The following is an 8,415-nucleotide window of genomic DNA, read 5'->3' on the forward strand; positions in this document are numbered from 1 at the left end:
TAAAATGTTCTTCAAAAAATTCACGTATGTTGGCATCTGCTCCAAAGCTTCTATGAGTGGAATGTTGATGTGCAGCTGCTTTAGGAGCTCGAGAAAGCGCTTGAACTGATGTTCTCATTCATCTTCATCAGACACCTGGGGAATGGTGCATTCAGAGGCACCTCCTGCTTTCCCACGTTAGACGTGCTAGTTTCCGAATGGCTTGTATTTTCTAGTGTTCTCTCTTTCTGATTCGTTGAACATGTAATGCGTTCTTTCGAAGGACTATTGTTTCTTGGATTCATCTTTCTTTCTGCAAGGGCTCTTCCACTCCGCAACATCACTGCGTGACATTGCACTTTCCCGTTATTATTCCCAGATGTCTCTATATTGCTAGGTAGAACACCTGGTTGCCTGCTTTTCAACTCACTTGCAATCTGCCCCACCTGAAGTTCCAGGTAGATTGATGACAACTGGCTCTTTAGCATTGCGTCGTTCTGGGCTATGTATTCCTTCAATAGGTTTTCCAGCGGAGTTCCAGAACTCGATGTATGGCCACTTCTATTGAAGGACTATTGATGTTGTTGATGCGTTTGTTGAAAGACAGACAGCGGTCCATTCCTTGGCTGATGGCTCACGCCTGGGTGGTGCTCTTGTTGATTTCCTCCTGTCCAAGAAAAATTTAGATGGTTTCTCCATCCAGGGTTATAAGTATTAGAAAATGGGTTATTCTTGATGAAACATACTGACTGAGGATTTTGAGGACACTCAGCATATAAGTGAAAATCTCCGCATCCCACACAGGTTACCACGGTTTGCCCAAACGCCTCCACTTGATTCACCTTCTGTTGGTTTGATGCGTTTACCTAGCGTTCTGTTCTGTAGAAGGCTGGTCATGGTAGCCACTTGAGCGTGGCTATTGCATTGGCATCAATAGAGTTAATGTTCTGAGATCTTCTTCTCCTGTCATTTCTTCCATCATATGTGTCATCTACCCACTCCATGTTATGTTTGGCAATGCGATCTAATATTTCCTTAGCTTCAGTATAGGATTTATACATCAGTCATCCAGTTGTTGCTGCATCTGCTACCATCTGTGACGCTCTGTTTAGTCCGCCACAAAACGTCTCCATCTGAATAGTCAAAGGTAGTCTGTGGTTCAGGCAGTTCTTGACTAAGCCCTTGAAACGCTCCCATGCAGCGCTCAAGGTCTCAGTGTCTTCCTGTTTAAAGTTCATGATTTCCTGACGTCTCCTCGCATTGGTGGTAGGTGGGAAGTATTTCTGCATAAACTTTTCCACCAACTTTTCCCATATGGTGATTTCCTCAGGCTCTAATGAACTCACCCATTGCTTTGCGTCCTCTCGCAAAGAATAGGGAAACAAGGAGAGCCTGATTGCCTCTTGTGTGATTCCAAGAATCACAAAGGAATTGCACGTTTCCAGGAAACGCTTCATGTAGGCATGAAGATCTTCACCACGGCTACCTCCAAATTGCCTAGTAGTCTGGAGCATTTAGAGCCTAACAGATTTCATTTCAAATCTGGTTCCATCAGGCGTCGAATATATGATTCCTGGAGAGAAATCATATAGCACAGAAGACGCGTATTCTCTCATAGAACGCGTGTTGTTGTTTGCCATCAAGATTGGGTTCTGTGCAGCCTGAGCCAATTGCTGAGCTAGTTGCTGATTTTGTTGTTCTTCCGCCATTGCTCTTTCCCTTTCTTACTGTCTGAGTAACTGTTGCCTCAATCTTCGATGACGATTGGATCGATTCCTACGTCGAAAGGTCCGTTCAATCTCGGGGTCATATCTGAACTCAGGAGTGTTCTCCCTGTTCATACAGGTTCACAAGCCTAGGCGTAGCTTGTAATACTTCCTTTAATTGAAGTGTCCCTACAAAAAATACAAACGGAATTTCTAGTTAGTTCTAAGTCCCCAGCAACGGCGCCAAAAACTTGTTCGCTTGCTATCGTAAGATGCTTTAGTAGTGTATAAAGTAAAACAGATTGGAAGAATAAAGTCTAAGTGCTACGTTCTGCCTTGATGCATTTAAATGAATGCAACGCATTGAGGCATTAGTATTATGCATAGAAGGCAAAAAAACTCCTTATAATACCGTTCAAGTTTTCCTAGATTAAACCCACATATAAATCTAATCTAGGTTCCTAGAAAGTTCAGGGTTGATCACAGGGATTCAGTTTCACTAACACGGATTATGCATTGTCTTTGCAATAGGAGGTTTTTCCTTAATAAATGTGAAAGGTGTATTATTTACACTAACATGCTATGCCTGTGCAAGACAATACAAAAGAGTTGAGTGGAAAATGAAGGATCATGTGAAAATGGTATTTAAGTAGGTGGACGTGTCAGTTAAACAAAATTGCACACAACTGATGTAATGTTGATGAAATAGGATGGATTGCTTATCTTTCTGTTCATGCGTTAGACATCATTCAACACTTCTCAATGCGAATAACATACAAACCTATCTCTAGGGTGCATGCGTCTAACTTAGAATGCAAGAAACACAAGTAAGTCTATCTCTAGTTGTACTAGGCATTCTGCTTAATGCGGCTTAGCTATTCTTTCGAACAACTAAATAAAGAAGCTTTCACCAAGTTGTTAAGTTGGTTTAGGCGTTGGAATAGAATTATGCATGAAGTACTAATGCTTTCAACATAAACAGAAGATAAACAATAGCGAAAGTGATGATCAAATATATGAATTTTATAAAGGATCAATGAGTATTTACAAAGAACTATATTCAATCAAAATGAAATGAAAATGACATTAAGAGAGAAACTGAGTCAAGCCAAAGAATACAATCTCTTGTAGTTCTTTGGCTCAATCTTGTTATGTACAATCACCTTAAAGATCCGAGGACAGAGTATTTTTCTCAAGAATAACTTTCTCCACTCCCTGGCCGGCGGTGGTGGTGGTTCTCAGCTCCTTCGATCATCTTACACCTCGGCACGACTTGTACAAACTAAAACTAAGTCTGTAAATTTACAAAGAGTATGGAGCTTCTAAATGTCTGAACTGTTAATTCTTGAGGGTCTTCAAGTATTTATAGGCGTTGGTCTCGTCCACTTTGAGGATGGGCTGCATTTAAGTCCATGCCCTGGTCAGCATTAAATTCCATGTCCTGGCTGGCCGCCTGATCTCTTGAAGCTTTTCAGATGCCACCTGCTGCTGGAAGCTTTACAGACGTCACCTGTTGCAGGTGCCCATGCTTCAAGTGGTGATGTGACACAATAAGCCCGAAGTAACGAATCTTCTATGCATTGAATTCCCTCTGACACATGGCTCATGCGTTAGCGCGTTTCCTGCGGCACTTGTCTAATGCGTTATTGTCAGTTCTTGCGTTGAAATCCTGCAAAGTAGTGCGTTAGTGCCACGATTTTTTTAGTGATAAAACATCTTTTACATGAAATTGATATTGTTTAAGTAAATCCATACATTTCTTTTTTAAAATGAGGAGATTTTATCATTAAAACCCCTAATTGTTCTAACTTAAGAGCAAGGATAACTTGTATTTTTACAAGTTATTAGTGATATTAAACTATAGGGTAAGAATATAATATGATTATATTCATTAATTATTAAATTGGTTAATTATAAGATAATTGGCTGAAAACTTCTCTCGGTCGTGCATTAGTGGGAGAATCTGAAGTCAGTTATTGTAACCGAAGAACAAAATGAAAATTTGTTTCATTTTGCAAAAAGTTCAAAAAATTCGCAATCGGTGTGGAAACAAAAACAATCGCCTAGTTTGAGAGCCTATACGATATTTGTTCATCGTCTAAACGATTGCACACCAGCGCCTAAACGATCGCTTAGCTTTCCTAAACGATCGCATAGTGTGCCACATTTTCTAAATGATCGTCTACCTTTTATTAAACGATCGCTTAGTAAAACCTACACGATCGTGTAGCTTCTTCTAAACGATAAGCACACTTGCTATACGATAGCTCTTTCTCTCCCAACTGCTTATCGTTTACACGATTTTTATTTTCTCCGACCTCTACCAAATTCACCAAAGACCACACTTTGAATTCTCACTCCGAGAATACCAAAGGCTCCAATTGGTTGTGTCGTCCCCGTTGTTTACTTGTTCGTGCTTGTTCAAGTTGCTGCCATTTGTGTAGACGATCATGCTGCTACAGTCGACTGGTTTGCTAGGTGATAGAGTTTGCATAAAGGTGCTTCCGCTACTTCTGAGTTCGACGTTTGAAGAGAGTCTTCAACTGGTATGACAACTCTTTCCCTTGTATTTTTATTGGTCGAAGCATGTTGATAATTAATGTTAATTTGCATAACTATACGTTGGAATGTATGTGTTGTATTTCGGTCACAATGAATTGAAAAGATCCGAACGCGCTCACGGATGCTCTTCGTTAGGAGTTCATTCAATTGGTATCAGAGATAGGTTTTGATATTCCAATTTCATTATTGAAACGACTTACATATACGATCTTGGTGGGTGCATGTCTGCTCTATTTAATCGTTAAATTGCTATGGATGTACGGATTAATGGATGTTTTCGTGGATGTTAGCCTCGGTTTGATTTAATTCTTTTATATTTACAGTTGATTGTAAAGGCCCCTGCGTTTTTGGGCATTAATAATCATTATCAAGTCTATAATTTAAAGTCTGTTTGAGTCTTAAGGCATTCGTGAAGAAGATCGTAGCAAGGGTTGCAGTTCTTCGAGGAAGGAAACGATCAAGGATTGATCGGGTCATGTAGACGATGGGGTCATGTAGACGATGGGACAAGTGATCGCTGAGTATCAAGTCATGTAGACGATGGGATGCTCACGTATCATTTAATGCGCGCGTGCACTAGACGATCGTTTAGCAATGCACGATAAATCATTTACCTTTCGCTGCGTTAAGCGATGGCCTAGATGATCAGGCTTCGCAACCTCATTATCGTTTAAGCAATCATTTAGCTTTTGTGCCTATCGTCTAGTGCGTGCTAGACGATCATCTACCTTCAGCATTTACTACACAATGGAGTCCTCCTGGCGGTTCAAGACGCAGTTCGCCTGTGAATTAGTTCGATTGGTGGAAAACGTAATATATAGGTTTATTTCATTCCAGTTTTTTTTCGTAAAGGTGCATCCCAATCCATTAATCCTTGGTTTATTACATGCGATATATGATTTTTATATGTCATATGGTATGTACATATAGCAAATCCCACCTTAAGTTATGCATTGGTCATGCATCATCTCTATATTGTAAATGTTATAATTTAGAGAAGCATAATTTAATTATGTAAGAGCATGCTCGTGCATCATATAATATAAGAGTTATATTTATGCATGCATAAAAAGCATTGACATGTATCATCTTTATATTATAATTGTTATAGTATAAGGGTGAATGGAAAGCATGTTTGCTTGGTTATTACGCGTATATAAAAGTTATGTATAGTAATGACCGGACATTGCATAAAGTATGACACATAGGTTACTTTATAAATGTTATAAACACCTTGTTGTGTGCATTGGTTTTTTATTTGTTTTTAAAAAAAAATTAAAGAGAAATTAGAACTAAAGGAAATAAGAAAGACATGCATGCTCACTTAGGTTTAATTCATGTTTTAAAGTGTTTAAAACTTGGATCACATAGACCTAAGATCATGGTTCTAATATGATTAGCAACCCTAAGGCTTTAATCTTTTAATCAGTTTAATAGGATTAAATTGACTAATAAAAGGTTAAAGTTAGCAAATCTATCTATAAGGGACCTTTTGTCTAAAGCGGGTTCTGTCTAGGCTGGGGTATTTAAGTTGACAAAAATGTAACACCCCTACCTGGGAACTTACCTGGAAAGGTGAATTAGATAGATTTGATGCATGCAAGCAAGTTAAGGACAGATCATTAAAGTGTTTAAATGTGACTACTTGAACTTGTTCATATTTCATAAACAAACGTTGTTTATGAGCAGGAATTAAAAAAACGACTTAGACTAAAATCAGTAGCCGGATTGTCTAGGTTAATGAACCCCTAGGTTGAACATTCAGTGGGAGGTACTTGGGGCATAAGATGCTTCACTTAAGCCTTTCACATTTCTCCTAAAACGTCCACACCATGAAATCTATGCTCGGCCTCGAGGCATCTTTGACATGTCCCCCTAACGGGTGTTGTTTAGGTAGGTCAATATCAAGATGGATGGAGAGAGTTTCATAGTAACTGGGAGCGGGAAGTGTGACGGCATATCCCTCGATCTCCCTCGTTGGATTGAATAAAGTTACTGCGCATCGCCTCGAGACAACCTGGGAGTGTCCCCCTAAAGGATGGCAGTTTTGCGCGTTTCTTTATTTGATTTCATGTAAGAGGATAAGGTAACTAAGTCTATTTTCCTAATCTGCTTCTTCCTTACGGTGGGCTCATTAGGGCGGGACTCTGGCACCGAAAGTGAAGGGTCATACTTTCGCGAAATTGTTAAAGGTTAACAGTTCTGGATCGAATGAATGGTGGCTGTTAGATTCAGTTCCAAGAGTTTGTTCTACCTAACGGTTGAGAATGTCTCATCCTAGCGAAAGGGCATCTAATCACCCCACCAGTGATGTTTGTCCTGCCTCACTGAGGCATCATTGCAAAATAGAAGTCTATAACTTAGGGTACTTGAAACTATTTTGCAAAACTAATTGGTTGAATGTGGTTTAGCAAAAATCTAATAAAGTTTTATTCGTATTTTTAGCAACAACGTTTTTGAAAATGGCAACAACCACGTTAGCTTTGCTAAGCGCCGAAAAATTAACTGGCGAGAATTTTTTTACATGGAAACATATGATCATGACGATCCTAATCAATGGGGATCTCATGTTCACTCTTACGGAGGTTTGTCCTCCTATTCCAGCTCCAAATGCCACGCGAAATGTTTGGGAGGCAGCGGCATATGAGCGATGGACACGGGCGAATGAGAAGGCCCGAGCCTACATCTTAGCAAGTCTTTTTGAAGTCTTGGCCAAGAAAGATGAGCCTATGGTCTCAGCATGTGAGATCATGGAGTCCCTGCAGGGGATGTTTCGACAACCTCTGAACAGCTTATGCATGAGGCTCTTAAATATATATTTAACTCCAAAATGGAAAAAGGCACTCTGTTCGTGAACATGCGCTTAACATAATGGTCCACTTCAATGAGGTGGAGTTAAATAGGTCTACCATCGATGAGGGCAGCTAGGTTAGCATAATTCTGCATTCTTTTCCGGTGAGCTTCCTGCACTTTGTTAGTAATGTGATTCTTAACAAAGTGAAATATAACCTTACAACTCTCCTCAACGAGTTGCAAACCTACTAATCCTTACTGAAAAGTAAGAAGAGGAAGAAGGGTAAGGCAAATGTTGCTTCATCCTCCAGGACGTTCCATAGAGGTTCGACCTAGAGAACGAAGTCTGCACCTTCTACTTCTAACTCTGCAAAGGGGAAGAAGAAGAAGGGTGATAAGGGAAAAGGGAAGGCACCTGCTAACCCACTGCCTGTCGCCCCAAAGAGGCGTCCATTGGTTGAAAAGGGAAAGTGTTTCCAATGTAATCAGGATGGACACTGGAAGAGGAACTGTCCTCGCTATCTGAAACAGATGAAAGTTGTCAAGGCTAAGGCCAAGGCAGATAATGGTAAATATGATTTACTTGTACTTGAAACTTGTTTATGAATGATGATTTTGCCTGGATAATTGATTCGGACGCCATTAATCACGTTTGTTCTTTTTTTTAGGGGATTAGATCCTGGCGATAGCTGGAGGCTGGTGAGATGATGATGCGAGTAGGCACCGAGCACGTCATCTCAATTGTGGCAGTGGGAGGGCTCCAGTTAGCTTTAAAGAATAGATTTCTAGTTTTGAATGATGTATATATTGTTCCTGAACTTAAGAGGAACCTCATTTCTGTAAAGTGTTTATTGCAATGTAAATACACTATTTCTTTCAATGTGGATAAAGCATTTATTCATAAAGATGGTGATATTATTTGTACAGCAAATCTGGAATCTAATTTATATGTGCTAAGGCCGTTAGCCATTAATTCCCTCCATAACATATAATTGTTTAAAATTGTCGTAACTCAAACAGATCTTTCGGGAATGATGTAGGTCTACTAACTGCAGTTAAGAACTGGCTAGCAACCCAATTCCAAATGAAAGATTTGGGAGAGGTTCAGTTTGTTCTAGGTATACAGATCTTTTGGGATCATAAGAACAAAGTGCTAGCACTGTCTCAGGCATCGTACATTGACAAGGTGTTGCTCAAGTAGAGGGGTCTAGTGATGTTCAGGCATGGAGTCACTTTGTCTAAGGACATGTGTCCTAAGATGCCTCAAGTCCACATCAGGGTCAATACTCTTAACGAAGGGGTTGTAGTGTGGCGAAGCACTAAGCAGGGGTGCATCGCCGACTCCACTATGGAGGCGAAGTACGTAGCAGATTGC

General features: G+C 40.0%; 1 non-coding gene across 1 annotated transcript; it reads left to right on the forward strand.

Moving 5' to 3' along the window:
• Positions 1–1,128: 1,128 nt before the first annotated feature.
• Positions 1,129–1,232, forward strand: LOC120092236 (small nucleolar RNA R71). The gene has a single exon (XR_005485948.1). It is a non-coding gene; the product is annotated as a small nucleolar RNA R71 (small nucleolar RNA).
• Positions 1,233–8,415: the final 7,183 nt, after the last annotated feature.

Source organism: Benincasa hispida, chromosome 11, assembly GCF_027475165.1.
Source record: "Benincasa hispida cultivar pf3 chromosome 11, pf3_genome.v1.1, whole genome shotgun sequence".
Taxonomy (NCBI): Eukaryota; Viridiplantae; Streptophyta; class Magnoliopsida; order Cucurbitales; family Cucurbitaceae; genus Benincasa; species Benincasa hispida.